Genomic DNA, 22,197 nt, shown 5'->3' on the forward strand with positions numbered 1-22,197 from the left:
ATACAACGATGTTACCTAAGCATAAAGTTATTACGGTAAACATTACCTTGGTGGAGCTATCCCTTCTTCCTGCTCTTGCTGTCTAGCCCAGGTGGCTGAACGAGATGCCTGCTGGAGCAGTTGTGTCTGTTCAGTAACTGCATACAGCTTGTGAACACTTGTTTTATGAGGCTTTATAACCTTTGTACACAGGTCGGTCACCTTAGTGGCCAATTGGAAGCCTCCAGGTAAGGAACCTCTGGACTGAGGGCAATCTTGTATCAATAAATTCCTGACGGGGATTGTGTTACACAACGAAATAGCAGCCGGCTAATAGTGAAATCTCAGCTCCACAAATGCAGTACATGACACAACTGTGTAAGGGAAGGTGCTCACCTCTGTCATTTACCAAAGCTGTGAATAATTATTACGGCCCTGAGGCATATCCATAAATAAATAAGCAACAAAAGAATTCCTGCATTCTTATAATTAAAGGCAGGGTGTACCATTTAAAGAGACCCGAGCAGTGCCACAAAAAGGAAATCTGGACTTCCCTGGGGCCACACACTGCAGCTAGTTTACTATTGGTACAAACACAGAGTAACAGCTTCAGTATCAGTACAGGCTCAGCTTATACTGTACATACTGGAGGTAGCAGAGATCAGCACACACTGCAGCTAGTTTGCTATCTATACGGGTACAGAGTAACAGCTTATACTGTACATAGTGGAGGTAGCAGAGATCAGCACACACTGCAGCTAGTTTACTATCAGTACAGACACAGAGTGACAGCTTATACTGTATATACTGGAGGTAGCAGAGATCAGTACACACTGCAGCTAGTTTACTATCGGTACAGACATAGAGTAACAGCTTATACTGTACATACTGGAGGTAGCAGAGATCAGTACACACTGCAGCTAGTTTACTATCAGTACAGACAGAGTAACAGCTTATACTGTACATACTGGAGGTAGCAGAGATCAGTACACAGTGCAGCTAGTTTACTATCAGTACAGGCACAGAGCCACAGCCTATACTGTACATACTTGAGGTGACAGAGATCAGCACACCCTGCAGCTAGTTTATTATCAGTACAGACATAGAGTAGCAGCTTATACTGTACATACTGGAGGTAGCAGAGATCAGCACACACTGCAGCTAGCTTACTATCAGTACAGGCACAGAGTAACAGCTTATACTGTACATACTGGAGGTAGCAGAGATCAGCACACACTGCAGCTAGTTTACTATCAGTGTAGGCACATAATAACACCTTATACTGTACATACTGGAGGCAGCAGGGATCAGCACACACTGCAGCTAGTTTACTGTCAGTACAGACCCAGAATAACAGCTTATACTGTACATACTGGGGGTAGCAGGGAGCAGCGCACACTTCAGCTGGTTTACTATCAGTACAGGCACAGATGAACAGCTTATAGGGCCCGTTTCCACTGTTGCGACGCGATTTCGCCGGCATTCCGAGGCTTGTAAAAACGCATGCGGATGCGTTTCCGCATGCGTTTTTACCCGCGATTTTGCGTGCGATTTCGCATGGCAGGGTGCCATGCAAAATTAACCATGACACTGCCAGGGCAAAATAACATTGAAAAAGGTGCGAAATCGCACGCGAAATCGCGGGTAAAAACGCATGTAACAAACGCATGCGTTTTTACTATTAAATACATTAGCGGCGATTCGCACGGATTCCCGACGCAGGCAAATTCTGTGGGTCCCGTCGTGCAGATTTGGCCCGCCGCCAAATCGCTCCCGCACGCCGCACATGTGGAAACAGCCCCGGCCACTTCAGTGTAACAAGCGAATCCGCATGTCGGCGCCGCATGCGGATTCGCTATGGTGGAAACGAGCCCATACTGTACATAGTAGATGTAGCAGAGATAAACACACACTGCAGTTAGTTTACTATCTGTACAGGCACAGAGTAACAGCTAATAATGTACATACTGGAGGAAGTAGAGATCAGCACACACCGCAACTAGTTCACTATCAGTACAAGAAGCGAGAAACAGCTTACACATTTCACATGCATTTTCTCATAGAAGACACATTTTATGGCCCCACTTATGCATTGCATTTTTCTTGATGTTGCAATGTGTGAATACACGGCATGGTACATTCTGAGGCATTGTTGTTAGTAGGAGCACATGAAAAATACATTTTAACACACATTAACACGATACTGTTGCATTATGGGGTATTCTTATAAATTGCAGAGATGATACAGATGTTATCCCATTCTAGCTAGTAGCCTTACTCGCGTTGAGGACAGTCGGATCTGGCAAGTGAATGATTACTTTCCTGTTGGAGATTGATTGGGGAGTATCGATTGATTGACCATCCGTCACCACGTCGTCTAGATTAGATTTCAGCAGAATCACGGTCTTGAAATGATCGATCTGGTGTCCCCTCAAGCTTTGTACAGCGCAGGGCAATACAATATTCTGCAACCATCATGACTAGGGATGGCTGGCAAACTTCATGACATTATTTAAAATTACACTTCGGACAAAGAATGAAAAATTTCCCGCAGATATTTTATTATTATTATTTAGTATTTATATAGCACTGACATCTTCCGCGGCGTTGTACAGAGTATATTGTTTTGTCACTGACTGTCCTCAGAGGGGTTCACTATCTAATGTATGTATCGTGTAGTGTATGTATCGTAGTCTGGGGACAATTTAGAGGGAAGCCAATTAACCTATCTGTATGTTTTCGGGATGTGGGAGGAAACCAGAGTGCCCAGAGGAAACCCATACGTACACAGGGAATACATACAAACTCTGTGCAGAAAGTGCAGCTAGGCTGGGACTTGAACCAGGGAAGCCAGCACTGCAAGGCGAGAGCGCTAACCACTACACATGCCGATTTAATAATTTTTTTTAAAGAATGTTCATGAAACGGGGTGTTTTAAAATTCTCATGCCTCAGGTAGGGAAGACACTTGTTGGAATCGTGTGGGTTTGCCACAGATGGAAAAACACTGGCCACTGAAGGCAATGGCCCGGCTTGGGAAACGCACGCTGTTAGCAATCATTCACCTAACCTTTTGCATTTTATGTTTTGCAGAGCTTTCTAATTGTTTTTTGCATGAAGAGCACGTTCGTAATTAATGTATTCTGGCGTATCAGAAAAATTGTGGAACAAACACAAAAATCACGTGCGGGAAACGCAAACTCCAACACGGATGCACTATGCTGGTAGAAACCTGGGGATTTTGAGGAAAAAACACCCTTGCAAGTGTGTTCCCTACTTCCCTGCCTTAATATCTTGAATGCCTTTTGCCAAAAAAGTTTGAAAAAAAAATGCAATATAATATTGTGCAAAAATATCCATCTTTTTAAATATATACAATTTTGGTAAAAAAAAAAAATCATAATAACGTCAAATAAGCCAATATCACCTGTCACTAGAGATCCTGATCCTCTCACTGTCCGGCTACCAATAGCTAAATGGAAATGTATCACTTCAATCAATACCATTTTTGGCTCAGGGGGTCAACAAGAGTACATGTAAAAGAGGCCTGTTTTTATTTGGACTCCATTATTTGAATATTGCAAATGATATCTAAGTAATGGGTTAGTGTCGGTATTGCACTGACCCCTGCCTATGCTTTAAGCTGACCCCCCCCATCTATTCTTAACCATAACCTCCCCCCATAATTACGCTTAAAGGGGCCCATACACTATTCGATTTCTGTCATCGATATACGGCCAATTCGACCACTCTGATTGAATTGGATAGAAACTAATGCAGCAGGCAGCATGATCGATTGGCCGATCAATCAATTTCTGACCAATTTCGATTTAGTGGATTGGTCTGGGTGGAAAATCTAGGTCAATCAGCTACTGGCAGCAGATCGATGGCCCATAGCGTTGCATTGGATCGAGTAGTGCAACACTGCATGTCAATGGATTTTCAATAGATTTCATAAAGAAATCTATTGGAAATCTGTTCCTAGTGTGTGGCACAAATCAGAGAGATTCCTGTCAGATTCGACCTGACAGGCAACTGACTGGAATCTATCTAATAGAATCTGCTGTGAATCTATGTGTATGGGTACCTTAACTCAATAGCCAAGTGCTGCTGAGTGCAAATTTTTGCATCGAAAATGCTATTTTGGACTTCGAGAATTTTTTTTTCAAAAATAACTTGTAAATCGACATTTTACTGCAAAACCACAGAAAACTATATTTCTTCCACAAACATTTTTACCGTGAAAGTACAGAAAATTTTAATTTTTGCATGAAAATTTGTGAAAAATAAATTTTTTGATGGCATTTTCGCTTGAAAATCGAATTTAAGATTATTTTTGTGAAAATTCATGCAAAAAGAATATTGGCATTTTTGCTCATCACTGTTTGAATTATTATTATAATTTAGTATTTATATAGTGCTGACATCTTCCGCAGCACAGAGTACATAGTCATGTCACTGGCTGTCCTCTGAGGGGCTCCCAATCTAATCTAATTCCTTACCATAGTCATCTGTCTATTTATCATAATCTAGGGCCAATTTTCATGTATAGTGTAGTGCATGTATTGTAGTCTAGGGCCAATTTTAGGGAGGAGCTAATTAACTTATCTGTATGTTTGTTTTTGGCATGTGGGAGGAAACCGGAGTGCCCAGAGGAATCCCACACAGACAGGGGGTGAACATACAAACTCTGTGCAGCTAGTGTCCTAGCTGTGACTAAAGCCTTGTGCACACGCTTTACGAAAGTCATTGGAAAAGTCTGACGATTGACAGATTTTGCCGTAACGGCTAACAATCTTTTTTTGACAGTGATGTTAAACAACAGTGAGGAGCAGCGGACGTCGGGTTTCTTGCCCAATCCAATTGGCAGATCAACTGACACAATTGTCGTGAAGAAGACTCGTAGATCTACTGGTGTGTACAAAAGTCATATAACAGTTGTTTTACAGATGCAACTTAGGTACTCATGTGACAGGTGCTCAGCTCTTGGACATTCTTACCAACTTACCTACAACTTCACCAGAGCCTGTGATGCTGAAGACCAGAAGAACGTCCCACCAGAGAAGAAGCCTGCATGCACTGCTGACCAAAATCCAAACTTCTGTTCTTTCTATCTTTCTAAATGTTCTGGATTCCTCCTATCTGACAGGCCACCCCAGGGCTCTGTGTGTGGGAGTGAAGTTCCTCTTTGTTATGTTGATTTAGTGAACTCTCCTCCAGCTACACCCCTCACCCAGACCTTTCATCCTATTCCCAATCCTCTTCATCAGCTGAATAGAAAACAATCTCACCTGAAACTTTTCAGCCCAGGCCAGGGCCATCAGCCCAACACAAAGGCCTAATGGACTCAGAACAAAGGAGGTCTATTGTGGTGACAACACAAAGGAGATAACACCAAGATCTCTAATGAGCATTTGTTAAGGTGGCCATACACTGGCCCGATTTGCGGCAGTTTCGACAGCAGATTCGATCACTGGGATCGAATCTGCTGCCAATCGTTCGCGCAACACGCACCCGCCGATCCGATTTCCTCCCGAAATCGGATCGGTCCGTCGATCGCGCCGTGCGGGAAATTACCCTCGATCGCCCGCGGGTAGGGAGCGCGTCGCTAGCGGCGGCCGATCCGATCAGGTATACATTACCTGAGGCTGGCTCCCGGGCATCCCGTCCGTCACTGCTCCCGTCATGGCACCTCCGGCATCCTCGTATAACTTCCGCTGTCATGCCAGTGACAGCGGAAGTACAACTAGAGGGCGCTCTATTTGAACTTCCGCTGTCACTGGTGTGATAGCTTAAGTTCTATGCGGATGCCGGAGCCGGAGGTGCCACATGACGGGGACATCACGCCCGGGAGCCAGCCTCAGGTAATGTATACCGGCGGGGGGAGCGGCGGCAGCACCACCACAACAGATTGTGATCGGTTTCAGGCTGAAATCGATTCACAATCTGTTTGCAGGAAAGGCAGCCATACGATCCCTCTCTGATCAGATTCGATCAGATAGGGATCTGTCAGCTGGTCGATCTGATGGCACATCGACCAGTGTATGGCTGCCTTTATTCTAGAAGCTCAGATGGATCTCTGCTGTGCTCTGTACAGAGGGGATTGTGTGATTTACTGATAGGAGAATCAACTCTGCTTCTCAGGAGTAGTGTTGGGCGAACAGTGTTCGCCACTGTTCGGGTTCTGCAGAACATCACCCTGTTCGGGTGATGTTCGGGTTCGGCCGAACACCTGATGGTGTTCGGCCAAACTGTTCGGCCATATGGCCGAACTAAGAGCGCATGGCCGAACGTTACCCGAACGTTCGGCTAGCGCTGTGATTGGCCGAACGGGTCACGTGTAGTGTTGGGCGAACATCTAGATGTTCGGGTTCGGGCCGAACATGGCCGAACTCCGAACATAATGGAAGTCAATGTGGACCCGAACTTTCGTGCTTTGTAAAGCCTCCTTATATGCTACATACCCCAAATTTACAGGGTATGTGCACCTTGGGAGTGGGTACAAGAGGAAATTTTTTTTTAGCAAAAAGAGCTTATAGTTTTTGAGAAAATCGATTTTAAAGTTTCAAAGGGAAAACTGTCTTTTAAATGCGGGAAATGTCTGTTTTCTTTGCACAGGTAACATGCTTTTTGTCGGCATGCAGTCATAAATGTAATACATATAAGAGGTTCCAGGAAAAGGGACCGGTAACGTTAACCCAGCAGCAGCACACGTGATGGAACAGGAGAAGGGTGGCGCAGGAGGAGAAGGCCACGCTTTGAGACACAACAACCCAGGCCTTGCATGAGGACAAGAAGCGTGCGGATAGCAATTTGCATTTTGTCGCCATGCAGTCATAAATGTAATACAGATGAGAGGTTCAATAAACAGGGACCGGAAACGCTAACCCATCACAGATGTTCATTGTTCATGTTACTTGGTTGGGGTCCGGGAGTGTTGCGTAGTCGTTTCCAATCCAGGATTGATTCATTTTAATTTGAGTCAGACGGTCTGCATTTTCTGTGGAGAGGCGGATACGCCGCCGATCTGTGACGATGCCTCCGGCAGCACTGAAACAGCGTTCTGACATAACGCTGGCTGCCGGGCAAGCCAGCACCTCTATTGCGTACATTGCCAGTTTGTGCCAGGTGTCTAGCTTCGATACCCAATAGTTGAAGGGTGCAGATGGATTGTTCAACACAGCTACGCCATCTGACATGTAGTCCTTGACCATCTTCTCCAGGCGTTCGGTGTTGGAGGTGGATCTGCACGCTTGCTGTTCTGTGTGCTGCTGCATGGGTGTCAGAAAATTTTCCCACTCCAAGGACACTGCCGATACCATTCCCTTTTGGGCACTAGCTGTGGCTTGTGTTGTTTGCTGCCCTCCTGGTCGTCCTGGGTTTGCGGAAGTCAGTCTGTCGGCGTACAACTGGCTAGAGGAGGGGGAGGATGTCAATCTCCTCTCTAAAGTCTCCACAAGGGCCTGCTGGTATTCTTCCATTTTGACCTGTCTGGCTCTTTCTTCAAGCAGTTTTGGAACATTGTGTTTGTACCGTGGATCCAGAAGGGTATAAACCCAGTAATTGGTGTTGTCCAGAATGCGCACAATGCGTGGGTCGCGTTCAATGCAGTCCTAGGCCGATGAGGTCATAGCCTAGGGTCACAAAACCTGTTTATTTGGGCAATTTCAATGGTGGCGAGTCTGACGTACATAAATCGCAGCAATGGCCGTTAGCAACGTCTGAATCTCATGAAATGTCTCATGCAGGTAGAAGACATATTGTTAGACTTGGGCTCCAAAGATGGGTTCCCTACATCTCTGCAAACCAGAGTTACAGGGCTCCAAATTTGGTAAAATCCCCCATAGGATTTCATTGGGCCTCCTATTTACAGTTCCAAAATCTCACATCTTTTCAAAGGGCAATTACTCAGCAGTGGCAAATTTTCTAGCATTGTAGGGACCCTTAGGGGGAACATGACTGGTGAGTTTCGGGCCCCTAGGCCAAAGAGGTCATAGCCTAGGGTCACAAAAACCTGTTTATTTGGGCTATTTCAATGGTAGTGATGGTGACGTACATAAATCGCAGCAATGGCCGTTAGCAACGTCTGAATCTCACGAAATGTTTCATGCAGGTAGAAGACATATTGTTAGACTTGGATTCCAAAGATGGGGTCCTTACATCTCTGCAAACCAGAGTTACAGGGGTCCAAAATTGGTAAAATCCCCCATAGGATTTCATTGCCTCCCTATTTCACTTTCCAAAATCTCACATCTTTTCAAAGGGCAATGGCTCAGCAGTACCAAATTTTCTAGCATTGTAGGGACCCTTAGGGGGATCATGACTGGTGAGTTTTGCCACTGCTGAGCCATTGCCCTTTGAAATGGTGTGAGATTTTGGAACGGTAAATAGGAGGCCCAATGAAAGCCTATGGGGGATTTTACCAATTTTGGACCCCTGTAACTCTGGTTTGCAGAGATGTAGGGACCCCATCTTTGGAATCCAAGTCTAACAATATGTCTTCTACCTGCATGAGACATTTCGTGAGATTCAGACTTTGCTAACGGCCATTGCTGCGATTTATGTACGTCACCATCACTACCATTGAAATAGCCCAAATAAACAGGTTTTTGTGACCCTAGGCTATGACCTCTTTGGCCTAGGGGCCCGAAACTCACCAGTCATGTTCCCCCTAAGGGTCCCTACAATGCTAGAAAATTTGCCACTGCTGAGTAATTGCCCTTTGAAAAGATGTGAGATTTTGGAACTGTAAATAGGAGGCCCAATGAAATCCTATGGGGGATTTTACCAAATTTGGAGCCCTGTAACTCTGGTTTGCAGAGATGTAGGGAACCCATCTTTGGAGCCCAAGTCTAACAATATGTCTTCTACCTGCATGAGACATTTCGTGAGATTCAGACGTTGCTAACGGCCATTGCTGCGATTTATGTACGTCAGACTCGCCACCATTGAAATTGCCCAAATAAACAGGTTTTGTGACCCTAGGCTATGACCTCTTCGGCCTAGGACTGCATTGAACGCGACCCACGCATTGTGCGCATTCTGGACAACACCAATTACTGGGTTTATACCCTTCTGGATCCACGGTACAAACACAATGTTCCAAAACTGCTTGAAGAAAGAGCCAGACAGGTCAAAATGGAAGAATACCAGCAGGCCCTTGTGGAGACTTTAGAGAGGAGATTGACATCCTCCCCCTCCTCTAGCCAGTTGTACGCCGACAGACTGACTTCCGCAAACCCAGGACGACCAGGAGGGCAGCAAACAACACAAGCCGCAGCTAGTGTCCAAAAGGGAATGGTATCGGCAGTGTCCTTGGAGTGGGAAAATTTTCTGACACCCATGCAGCAGCACACAGAACAGCAAGCGTGCAGATCCACCTCCAACACCGATCGCCTGGAGAAGATGGTCAAGGACTACATGTCAGATGGCGTAGCTGTGTTGAACAATCCATCTGCACCCTTCAACTATTGGGTATCGAAGCTAGACACCTGGCACAAACTGGCAATGTACGCAATAGAGGTGCTGGCTTGCCCGGCAGCCAGCGTTATGTCGGAACGCTGTTTCAGTGCTGCCGGAGGCATCGTCACAGATCGGCGGCGTATCCGCCTCTCCACAGAAAATGCAGACCGTCTGACTCAAATTAAAATGAATCAATCCTGGATTGGAAACGACTACGCAACACTCCCGGACCCCAACCAAGTAACATGAACAATGAACATCTGTGATGGGTTAGCGTTTCCGGTCCCTGTTTATTGAACCTCTCATCTGTATTACATTTATGACTGCATGGCGACAAAATGCAAATTGCTATGCGCACGCTTCTTGTCCTCATGCAAGGCCTGGGTTGTTGTGTCTCAAAGCGTGGCCTTCTCCTCCTGCGCCACCCTCCTCCTGTTCCATCACGTGTGCTGCTGCTGGGTTAGCGTTACCGGTCCCTTTTCCTGGAACCTCTTATATGTATTACATTTATGACTGCATGCCGACAAAAAGCATGTTACCTGTGCAAAGAAAACAGACATTTCCCGCATTTAAAAGACAGTTTTCCCTTTGAAACTTTAAAATCGATTTTCTCAAAAACTATAAGCTCTTTTTGCTACATTTTCTTATTTTCCTCTTGTACCCACTCCCAAGGTGCACATACCCTGTAAATTTGGAGTATGTAGCATGTAAGGAGGCTTTACAAAGCACAAAAGTTCGGGTCCCCATTGACTTCCATTATGTTCGGAGTTCGGGTCGAACACCCGAACATCGCGGCCATGTTCGGCCTGTTCGGCCCGAACCCGAACATCTAGATGTTCGCCCAACACTACTCAGGAGAGGAAAAACGTTATTGATGAGGGAATCATTGCTGTTCTCTATGGGGTCCAGGCTGCAAACATGGAAGAAAGGCAACCGGAAATTTGGACACCCAGAAAAAAATGATAGTGGAATGACTGTAGATTTTTCGATATTCTACTGCTAGAGTACAAATTACGATAGTAAAATATCAGTTAATAAATACCGATATTTTACTACAGCTTAATATAACCTTTACTCTCACACTGAACCCTCCCTCTACCGATGCCTAAAGCTGGCCATACATCTATACATTTGCAGCAGATTCGACCATCAGATAGATTTCTGTCAGATGCCTGTCAAGTTGAATCTGACAGGAATCTATCTGATGTGTGCCACACACTAGGAACAGATTTCCAATAGATTTCAGAATGAAATGTATTAGAAATCGGTCCAAATGCATTATTGGACAATTCCAATGCAACTCTGCAGGCAGCAGATCGACCTAGATTTTCCATCCTGGCAGATAGATCAAATCGATCGAAATCAGCCACAAATCGATAGAGTTGCTAATTCGATAGAATTGATTTCTGATCGATCGATTCTATAGAATTGATCGATTGTTCAATGGCTGAAATCGACCAGTTTATGGGCCCCCTAACCACTCCCTCTATGTCTAACCTTAACTCCCCCCCGGGCAAACCTCACGGCGGACCTGAACTCAGAACTTCCTCTCTGCTCTAAAAGATAAGCAACAGCATAATAACCTTCAAATAAAAACATTTCTTTGTTACAGCCTACAGAACTCCTGCAATAAATCTGCAGTGTGACTACTTCCTGCTTTCATGGAAGCAGACAAAGGGTTAACATCCCATGTTTACATACTAGCTGTGTCTGCCGAGGACTGCTGAAGGTCTGTACTGACACAGCTGAGAGATCGATTTACACTTGTGATTAGCCACAGATGAGGGGAAATTAGAAAGGCTCTCCTTTCTAAAAACAATTTTCTCTGTTTACCTTGTGTCCTGTCACTGTGCAAGAGTGTTCAGGTTCACTTTTACCCCCCACCCACCACGGCTAGCCTTAACCGGCCCCTGTCACCAATCCACAGGTAAAAAAAAAATGGAAATTTTCTGGCATCACCATAGGCACCCATAGAAATATCGGCAATGGAGGAAAATTTGAGTGCTCCCTATATGTAGGCAAGATTTCTCCTGGTTCGGGTGGCTCTGCAAGACTTAGGGCAAAATTGCCATGGCGGTTTTGCTGATGAGGAGGCGGGGTTTCAGACAGTTCCCTAGATTACAGACGAGCAGGTAAATGGCTTGCATTTTTAATTGCCGATCCTTTGTTAATAGGCTAGCGCACACGGAACACTTCAGATATATGGTTGAGGTCTTTAAAGAGGATCTGTAACGTCAAAACGTCCCCTGGGGGGTACTCACCTCGGGTGGGGGAAGCCTCCGGATCCTAATGAGGCTTCCCACGCCATCCTCCGTTCCTCAGGGGTCTCGCTGCAGCCCTCCGTGCAGCGGCGACGTAAATATTTACCTTCCCGGCTCCTGTGCAGGCGCTCTGACGGCTGTCGGCTCCGAAGTAGGCGGAAATACCCGATCGCCGTCAGGTCTGCTCTACTGTGCAGGCGCAAGTTTCCGGCACCTGCGCAGTAGAGCGGACCCGACGGAGATCGGGTATTTCCGTCTATTTCCGTGCCGAAAGCAGCCACAGCGCCCCCGCTGGAGCCTGCAAAGGTAAATATTGATTTGACAGTCGGGTCTGTCGCCGGCTGTTCGGAGGGCTGCAGCGAGACCCCTGAGGGACAGAGGACGGCGTGGGAAGCCTCATTAGGATCCTGAGGCTTCCCCCACCCGAGGTGAGCACCCCCCAGGGGATGTTTCTGATGTTACAGAGTCTCTTTAACCTCCCTGGTGGTTTGATTATTTGTGGATTTCAGGGTCTAAAAGCGGTGGAATTTTTTCACAAGCTTTTAGACCCTAAAGCTGCAGGCTCTGCATAAACCTCCCGGCGGCTACTCCGATTCAGGCTTGGGATAACCGCTCCTGGCTTCTTTTTTCCACCCCAAGCCTGACTCGGGGTTACCGCCAGGGAGGTTAACTCCCTGCGCTTCCGACTTCGCATCGCCTTCGTACCCTGTGATCTCCTTTTCTTCACCCTCGACTGCAGGGCAGTCAAATACATATTGCAGGGAGTTCCCTGTCTTCAGCTGCCCCAGCGCAGATGGTCGGAAATGCCAATTTCCGATTCCGCGGTAATTCCGCATTCTGCCATTGCCAAATACCGATTCCGCTTTCCGTTACCAATTTCCGCATTCCAATTTTCGCCGGAAATCGCGGAAATTCCGCCCGACTTTAACATCGATTTTCTCAAAAACTATAAGGTCTTTTTGAAAACTTTTTTTTGCATCTTGTTCAGAAGATTCTGTTCAATAAACCCTGAAAATGTATTAACCGTTAAAGTCGGCGGATTTTTCCTGTAATGTAAATGCAGAAAAAAGGCAGAAGCAGATTTTCTGCATTTTACTTTACAGTAAAAATCCGCCGACTTTAGATGTTAATAGCAAAGCCCCCATAAGTCCTAGAAACACCAAATTTTCAGGGTTTATTAAACTGAATCTTGTGAACAAGATGCAAAAAAAGTTTTCAAAAAGACCTTATAGTTTTTGAGAAAATCAATGTTAAAGTCGGGTGGAATTTCCGCAATTTCCAGCGGAAATTTCCGCGTTTTCCGGCGGAAATCCGCCTAACGCACTTGCATTACCGATTTCCGCATTCCGATGCGGAAATGCAATTTCCGATCGGATTTTCGGAAATTGCATTTCCGCGGAATCCGAAAGAGCATCCCTAGTGGTTTTGAATGATCGCAATTTTACTAAACAATCATGGGTTCATGAACCATGAGCGCCAGGTAAAAAGAATCGCTCATGCAGGAAGGAAAGAAGACGAGTACCTGCGGCTCCTTTTCTCAGTCTTGTGTCTGTATTTATGAATCATTATTTATTAAAAAAAAAAGAGCTTGCAACTTGAAGAAGAAGCATGTCGCTTCGAAACAGCGGGCTATAGTTGCTTTCAGCTCCATTTTGTTATGTGATTTTATTGCACAAATAAAAGGGCGATCTTTTTCACTTTAGCGGTGCTGCTGATACTTCTTTTTTGCTATTTTTGAACTTGATGAGCAACGAGTTCTAATCAGCTATAGCACGCTGGTCTCCAATTAGAGTGCTGGGTCAAACCACTTTTTGAGTCATTATTTATTATTCATGACTGTCCAGAGTTTTTTTTTCCCTCTTTGTTCTTCCAAAAATTCAAAATCTACCGCTGTCAACCATTTACTTTAAACATAAAGGGGGTTGCAACATCCAAAAATAAAGAATTGCCAAAAAATAGTGCCCCAAGAAATATATGTAAATCCCCCTTTTTCCCCTAAAAAAGACCCTTCTATGTCCCCCAATTTTTTTTCTTTTTACCTGGTCTGGGTCTGGGTGCCTGATGCTTGGCTGCAGGAATTGTGCAGTGCCAGTGGGATTGTGGAAAGTTGTTTTTTTTTTCTAGTTTTTTTTCATAGTTACGGTAACAAGCCTATCTCAGAATGCAAATAGCAGAAAGCTTCCCATTTTGGATAAGATAAGGAAACAATGACCAGGAGGTAATTCAATTCCCCCTCTTCATTTGAATAGTCTACACAGTGATGTAAAGGCTCGTACACACGTCTGACGGAAGGCAACGAAGCGTCCGTCGGCACCTCCCGCTGGGCGGGTTTTCAGCAGACAGTACAGCGTGTGTACAGTCTGTCGGCGGACTGATAAGGCTGTTTCTGAGCGATCCGCTCAGAAACAGTCAGGGAAGCCATATGAAGAGGTAGGGGGAAAGCACTAAACAATGTAACTGTGTAGGGGATGGAGGACCACTAGACACCAGGAAACTGAATAGGGGTTGGAGGAGGGCCATTAGAAACCAGTTAAAGCGGTTTAACACCTAGCATTACAACTTTGCTTTAAAAGATTGCTTACAGCTTACAAACTATTATGCCAGATTTTTTTTTAAGCAGAAATTCACTGAATGGGTTAAACATGACATTTTAGTGTTGGATTTAACTAGGAATCCGCATCCGTTCTTATCTTGAAGGGCTGGTGCACACCAAAACCCGCTAGCAGATCCGCAAAATGCTAGCAGATTTTTAAACGCTTTTTTTTATTTTTATGAGGCGTTTTGCTAGCGTTTTGCGGATTGCTGCTGCGGTTTTCAGTATAGTAGATTTCATATATTGTTACAGTAAAGCTGTTACTGAACAGCTTCTGTAACAAAAACGCCTGCAAAACCGCTCTGAAGTTCCGTTTTTCAGAGCGGTTTGCGTTTTTCCTATACTTAACATTGAGGCAGAAACGCATCCGAAATCCAAAAAATGCCTCACCCAGGCATTTTTCGTTTCTGCAAAACGCCTGCCGCTCTGGTGTGCACCACCCCATTGAGATACATTGACCAAGCAGATCCGCAGCCGCAAGCGGATCTGAAAACGCCCAAAAAGCCGCTCGGTGTGCACCAGCCCTTAGTTACAAATGTGTCTTTATTTGGAATACAAATAGACCTTTGAAAAGCCTGCTGGGGAAGCCCTCTTTGTTCTCTCAAAGCAGTGTTTGTTTGTTACATTGTAGATAGATACATTTGTAACTAAACAAGCAAGCACGAGGAGCATTTCTAGCTAAATGCAGCACTAAAATGTCATGTTTAATCCATTCAGTGAATTTCTGCTAAAAAAAAAATCTGGCATAAGGATAGTTTATAAGCTGTAAGCAATCTTTTAAAGCAAAGTTGAAATGCTGGGTGTTAGACCACTTTAACTTTATAAGGGAGGAAGGTGGCCAGTAGACATTGAGGTTGGCCCGCAACTAGGTCCCAGTGCACAATTTCAGCCCACTTTGTATTTGAGTTTGACACCCCTGCTTTCATTTCTGCCTTCAGTGCATTTTACCTTTATGCAGTTTTCACATTGCAGTGCTCCTCCCATTCATTCGCCAATAACTTAATCTCTACATATCACAACAAAATGATCTATATCTTGTTTTTTCCATCACCAATTAGGCTTTCTTTGGGTGGTACATTATACTAAGAATTATTTTATTCTAAATGCATTTTAACAGGAATATTAAGAAAAAAATGGAAAATAAACATTATTTCTCAGTTTTTGTCCATTATAGTTTTAAAATAATACACGCTACCATAATTAAAACCCACATATTTTATTTGCCCATTTGTCCCGGTTATTACACAATTTAAATTATGTCCCTATCACAATATATAGTGCCAATATTTTATTTGGAAATAAAGGTGCATTTTTCAGTTTTGCGTCCATCACTATTTACAAGCCCACAATTTAAAAAATATTAGTTATATGCCCTCTTGACTTACATAATAAAAAAAAGTTCAGCCTCGAAGGTAACTATTTATGTTTTTTTTTATTGTAATTTTTTTTTTAACTCATACAAAAAAAATGTATGCGTCCTGTAAGCGTACAATCCACGCTTACAGGAAGTGAAGGGTGGATGAGACACTTTTTTTTTCAAAATGATCACGGCTTCTATTAGAAACTGCCGATCATTGCTACGGGGACTTAGAACAATGAAAGGGGAGTGTGTTCCCATTCATTGGTCTCCGGGCTAACGGGCGGCAGCGAGAATGAGCGGCGGGGAGCGCGCAGAGCGGCGATCGCAGTGGCAGTGCATATATCTACGCTCCTGAGGCTTAGGTGAAGTTCTTAGGGCTGCAGATATACTGCCGTGGAGGCAGAAAAGGTTAAAGGGAATCTAAACTCATTGAATAAAAGCCAGTTTTACTTACCTGGGCTTCTACCGGCAACCTGCAGCTGCCCTGCGCCCACGCTGGGACAAACCGATCCTCCAGTCCCCTGCAGTGACTCACTATTGTTTGTGGCGGCTTGCGAGTCGATGGCCACTCTGCCTGCGAGGCCCTGGCTGCGTATTCCTCGATCATTCTCCTCTCGACTCCAGGGGCGGCTGCAGGAGCCCCAGGTAAGTTAAACTGGCTTTTTTTTTTTCAATGAGTTTAGGTTCCCTTTAAGTTTTCTCTTAGGAGATCATTTTTTTTTAATTCCAGCTACAATTTTTTTTAAAAAAGTTCAAGAAAGTAGGAAATGAGAATACAGAGAGGAAATAAAGGTACGCTTCCCATTCAAATCCCTGCAACCTACCGGGAATCAATTCCCCAAAATGTCCCATTGATGAAATTCTGACCGGTTTGAGCGTTTTTTTCAATCGATTTTCAATACATTCCCTGCTTGAACCTCTTGTCAGATATGTTGAGTAGGTCCTCCGTACGTGGCAGCTGTGGGGGGGCGAGAAGGATACAGGAAACATCTGGACTAAGTAGAGGCTTCCTTCTACCTAGGGAAGTATCTCACATTTTTCTTTTAACCGCTCTGGTTCACTTTAAGCCCACCAGACACAGTAGAAGCTGAACACTCACCGCTCTGTCCCTCGGCACACAGGGCTGTCCCCGCAGTCTGGCCAGTGCTCGGCACTCGCTCGGCGCACTCTGTCACCCACGGCTGGAGGTTTCGGTGCTCCTCACCAGTGACATCCTTCACAGCAGTTCTGTGCCGGTCGCCGGGGGTCTGGAGAAGAAGTTGCAGACCAGGCAGCGTGCAGATGTCTTTCTTCTTTTGTCTCCAGTCTATTCTGCTGACTCCTTTCATCTGAGTGGTTGTTTTGACTTTTCTTCCAAAATAGAGGAAGTTTTAATACTTGCTTTGGCAGCGGAAGATAAGCCCGAAATCCAGAGATATTTTTGGACTATTACATGTTTTAAGGACAACTGAAGAGAGAGGTATATACAGACTGACATGTTTTTTTCCTTTTAAGCAATACCAGTTGCCTGGCTATCCTGCAGATCCTCTGCCTCTAATACATTCAGCCATAGCCCCTGAACAAGCATGCAGCAGATCAGGTGTGTCTGACATTATTGTCAGATCTGACAGATTAGCTGCATGCTTATTTCTGGAATTATTCAGACACTACTGCAGCCAAATAGATCAGCAGGGCAATAACTGGTATTGTTTAAAAGGAAATACATATGGCAGCCTCCATATTCTTCTCACTACAGTTGTCCGTAAGGCTGCTTTCACAGTGGGACGTTACAGGCGCATGTTAGTGCAGCCTGTAACGCAGCCCACCGCACAGTAATGAAAAATCAATGGGCTGTTCACAGTGCCCACGTTGCGTTACTTAGTAACGCTGCACCTCAAGATAACGTACTGCATGCAGTACTTTATACGCGGTTAAGCCGCGTTAGACTGCTTGGACATGCGCAGTAATGTTGGTGGAGGAGGGGAGAGCGGCCAGGCACATGGCTAATTAATATTCACTGCACGGTGTGACATTCAGTGTTTACTTCCTCTGTGCGGCTATTGGCCGGCGGGACCACGTGATGCCGCATGTGCACAAGAGTACGCATCACGGCATCACGGACGCCAGAGTGAGCTGCACCACGCGGCTCGCTCTGACGTCCACATCCAACACCACCAGGCGTTGCGTTAGGGGCACGTTATGCGACCATAACGTCCCCTAAAATGCAACGTCCTGGTGGGAAAGTAGCCTTAAACTTTAAATGGGAAACCACTTTTTTTTTTATTTTTGTCAAGCATCGTTCCGCTTTCATGACTGAAATTGCCATAAATATATCCAAGGATCGCACAAGTCTTTTTGTAATTTTAAGTTATTAAAATGTATCTTTTTGTTTGCCTGCAGGTCACACTTGTCCATGTGGAAAAGCATCAGATTTCTTCTATGTGCGTTACTGCTTTATTTCCTTGCGGTTTTTCGGAAACATTTTTTTTTTCATACTTTTCCGCTATGCATTGTAGTGAAAAAAAATCATTTTTAAATATTTTTCCTTAAAAAAAAAACTCATCAAAAACAAGTGCGAATTACATGAGTTTTTGATTTCCCACAGGGAAGCATTGTATGAGAATCGCATGCAATTCTCATAATGCGCGCAAAAAAAAACCCTAAACTTGCTGTGCATTTTTTTCTGCCCCTATTACATTTTTTCTGCGACCCATAGAGTTACATTATGAGTGTTTCCGCATATGCAATTCAAATAAGTGTGACCCCTGCCTAGGGACTCTTTTTTTAGGTTTTTTTGCTTCTCCCGGCACTCGGGTGGGCACTGTGGTTTTTGTAAAGTGCTTCAATAAGCCAATTGCGCACACCGCGTTACGCGCACGATCAGTAACAGCTTGGCCCTTGCAAACTACTTAGCACCCTAGTTTGGACGTGCAAAGCCTTAACACGTGATAACTGAGTTAGCACTGTTTTGTGAATCGATGTATTTACTCTTAAAAACGTGAACGCAATCGCTGCACAAAGTGATTTTGCCAGCAAAATCGCCCTGAAAATGGTCCATGCACCACTTTGCTGAATGCCCAGCGCACGACCCGCGCTGATATGAACCTTTTCATAGACATTCATTGCACAAGTGTTTAGGGGGCGATTTTAAAAATCGCCCACGTTTGAAAAAAGGCCGAAAATGCCTCTAATGTGAACGAGCCCTAAAGGTTGCCATATACTATACAATCAAATCGATCGATTTTCTTTTTATTTGCTATTTCATTTACTTCCTTGCGTTCCACCGCTCGCCGCGTCACTTCCTGCAATGTTGCCCACTGAAGAAGTACAGAAGGGGTGAGTGGACGGGGAGCCCCAGGTGAGGGAGGGGGTGGGTCTGACACCCTCCCCACCGCTGTGCCCGCTGCTCCCCCTTCCTTGCTGCTACCCCCTCCAGCTTGGCGCGCCCCGCACCCACTGCCAGGCCGGCGCCGTCCCCTCCACTCACACTTCTGCTGCCTGAGGAACCTGCCTCACTCTGCCTCATGGGCGGCCCGGGACTGCCCATGAGGGAAACTTACCTTGGGAGGGGGAGGCATCTGAAATCTAATGAGGCGTCCCCCGTCCTCCTCAGTCCCGGCTATCCAGCGCAGGAGGGCCCCGAACAACAGCGATGTAAATATTTACCTAATATCAAACACAAACAAAATGGGCAAGCACCATCCACTCAACCATAAATATGGGTAAATACTGGAGCGTGCAGAAAGGAACCAAAAATACTGTAGAGAACAAAGAGAAAAGTAGTTCCCTAAAGACCGCACCACTCAATCCAATAATGAATAATCAACAAACTTTATTCAGTATACAAAGATAAAAACACTAAAAACAATAGATCAAGGGGCACATGATAATCATAATAAATGTACTGAGTAATTCAAATAATCACAACGCCTGCAAAGCATCTCCTAAATAAATACATGAGTGAAAGATGCGTATATGTATATGTGACAATAGTCAATAGCCCCCTGACAAGCTGTTGACCAAAAATGTGCAAAAACTTGATGAACAGGTAAAGTGCATAGTGCTAGGACAACAGCTTGTCAGGGGGCTATTGACTATTGTCACATATACATATACGCATCTTTCACTCATGTATTTATTTAGGAGATGCTTTGCAGGCGTTGTGATTATTTGAATTACTCAGTACATTTATTATGATTATCATGTGCCCCTTGATCTATTGTTTTTAGTGTTTTTATCTTTGTATACTGAATAAAGTTTGTTGATTATTCATTATTGGATTGAGTGGTGCGGTCTTTAGGGAACTACTTTTCTCTTTGTTCTCGTAAATATTTACCTACCGCGATCCACTGCAGGCTTTCTGCTCAGGCTCAGGCGGAAATCAGGTCTGCTCTACTGTGACTGCGCAGCAGGGGAAGGTGAATATTGCCAGCGCAGTGCTTGTCGCCCCTTGTCGTGGGAAATTTTGTGGGAGCCAGAGCTGGAACCCGAGGATGGGGGAAGCTTCATTGGGATCCTGAGCCCCCCCCCCCCCCCCCACCGCGAGGTAATGTGCCCCAGGCGTGTTTTTTTCCCTTACAGTTCCTCCTTATGTTTAGTGCGTTATGCTGGAAATACACCATGGGCTTGATTCACTAACCGGCGCCGGTGTTAAAAGCCACTTAGTGCCCCATAAGTAACTTTGCACGCACTAACAATCGCGCAAAGCTACTTCGCGCACAGCCCCGCTCAGTGTGCGCACAGCACGTTGCACTGGTATTAGTGCACGGTGCGACGATAATGTTGCACCCACTGCCTTGTAAACAGAAAACGGCGCATCGGGTGCCCTCGAAGCAGCACATTGATGCGCTGTTTTGGGGGCATCTGATGCTCCGTTTTCGTCGCACCAGGTGCAACGTTTACAAGGCAGCAGGTGCAACGTTATCGTCGCACCGTGCACTAATACCGGCGCAAACGTGCTGCGCGCGCACTAAGCGGGGCTATGAGCGATGTGTGGGTGCAAACCACTTAACTCTGTGGTTTGCGCTCACTAGTTATTTAGGCTCACTAACTGGCTTAAAGAGAACCCGAGGTGGGATTTAATTATGTTACTGGGGCATAATATCAGTGGGAGGGAAGGGACACGGGCGGGTAGCGCAGATGCGGAGGAGCGGCGCTGACTGACGCCGCATAGGTAAACATTGAGCTGGCGACACGCTGCGTGTCGCCAGCACTGCGGGGTCTATAGCGGCGCGCAGGGGGGACATGGAGGCACACCATGGGGCAACGGAGGCTGGTCTTAGTGTGCACAACCAGCCTCTGTGCGCCAGTAACATAATTAAATCCCACCTCGGGTTCTCTTTAATGCCAGGCTGCATGAGTTTTTTTCGGCAGACAGATGGCTCAATAGATAATTAGAGAATAGAGAAAATATTGTTGAGGAGGGAGACATGGTTGATTTTGCAAACAAATGCTATGGGCCCCCTGGGTTTAAATGATAAAATAGCGCTTTTATGTATGCTGGATCCCTGAGATGCTTTCCCCCCCCCTCCCCTCCCTTCCCCTCCCTATAGTTTCTGATAATAGTATTTTGATTTGTAGAGTGAGATTTATGGGGTGCTATGCTCCCTCCCTATTTCTTCCCTCCCCTTGTTGTGCTGGCAATAGTGCCTATGCTTCCCGTATTTCCTTATCATGGCCAATACATAGTACTCAAATGTTTATGTGACTTGGGATAAAATGTATCCGGGACAGTTGTAATTGTATGGTCTCCTGTACACCTAGCCTCAGCTTACAGTGGTTTTAGTTGGGTTTTTTTTGTCTATGGTTACACTATACACAGTGCACCAACTATTTTTGGCCGCAGGGTGGCGCACGGATCTTAGGTGCGCACTACTTTGAGGCAAGGTGATATGTACCGTATGGGCATACGTGAGGTTGTGTTACTTCCGCATGCGCGCATAATAGGGTGGCGTGGCTTTTTTAGCTATGCCTTACCAGCGGACCTAGAATGTAAATATTTATTTTTGGCCTGCTGTGCGACTTGTATGTCGCACCTATTGCGCGTCACTAAGCCTCGCATGCGCACTGAGACCCGACTCCCCTGGTGGCCAACCAATCAACTCCAAGCACTGGCGCCGTTGCGTAGCCGGAAGGGGCGGGGCTAATCCCCGTCATATGTCGGCTTTGCGGCGGCTGCCATTTTTGTGGAACGCAGCGTGACCGAGCGTCCTGGTGGACGCGAAACGGCCGTCGCCGACCTTTCTACAGCCCTGAGCACCCACCTCCACCGCATCCCGCACAGCCCCGCTATGGGACACCAGGTGATAACTGTTTGATGTGTAGACTGCACAAGTTGTCTTGAAAATAAACAAGCTGAATGACGGATGGTGCCCGAATCTGCTTCTTATCTGTAACTAACTCAATAGATAATTTCCGACAGGTTCTATCATTTTTCTGAACAATTTTTTTCATAGAAGTCAAAGGAAATCGTTTAGAAAAACGATCGGAAAATCCATTGGGGTTTCGAATAGAAAAACAATCGGCCAGTAGATCTGCTGAAAAAAAAACAGTGTGTATTCTCAC

The 22,197-nt window shown here is 45.4% G+C and overlaps 1 protein-coding gene across 3 annotated transcripts in view; it reads right to left on the reverse strand.

Annotated features, from left to right (window-relative positions):
- SLCO2B1 (solute carrier organic anion transporter family member 2B1) overlaps window positions 1-22,197 on the reverse strand; it is a 191,017-nt gene that overhangs the window by 160,875 nt on the left and 7,945 nt on the right. Inside the window, exon 1 of one of the 3 annotated variants that reach the window (XM_068266580.1) lies at window positions 16,754-16,952. The exons of 1 other annotated variant lie outside the window; for it this stretch is intronic. The gene's annotated coding sequence lies outside the window, so the exon portion shown is untranslated. Of the gene's footprint in view, window positions 1-46; window positions 132-16,753; window positions 16,953-22,197 lie in introns of those variants that run through there. One more of the 3 variants, XM_068266581.1, reaches the window with a different exon arrangement.

This window comes from Hyperolius riggenbachi, chromosome 2 (genome assembly GCF_040937935.1).
Source record: "Hyperolius riggenbachi isolate aHypRig1 chromosome 2, aHypRig1.pri, whole genome shotgun sequence".
Lineage (NCBI taxonomy): Eukaryota > Metazoa > Chordata > Amphibia > Anura > Hyperoliidae > Hyperolius > Hyperolius riggenbachi.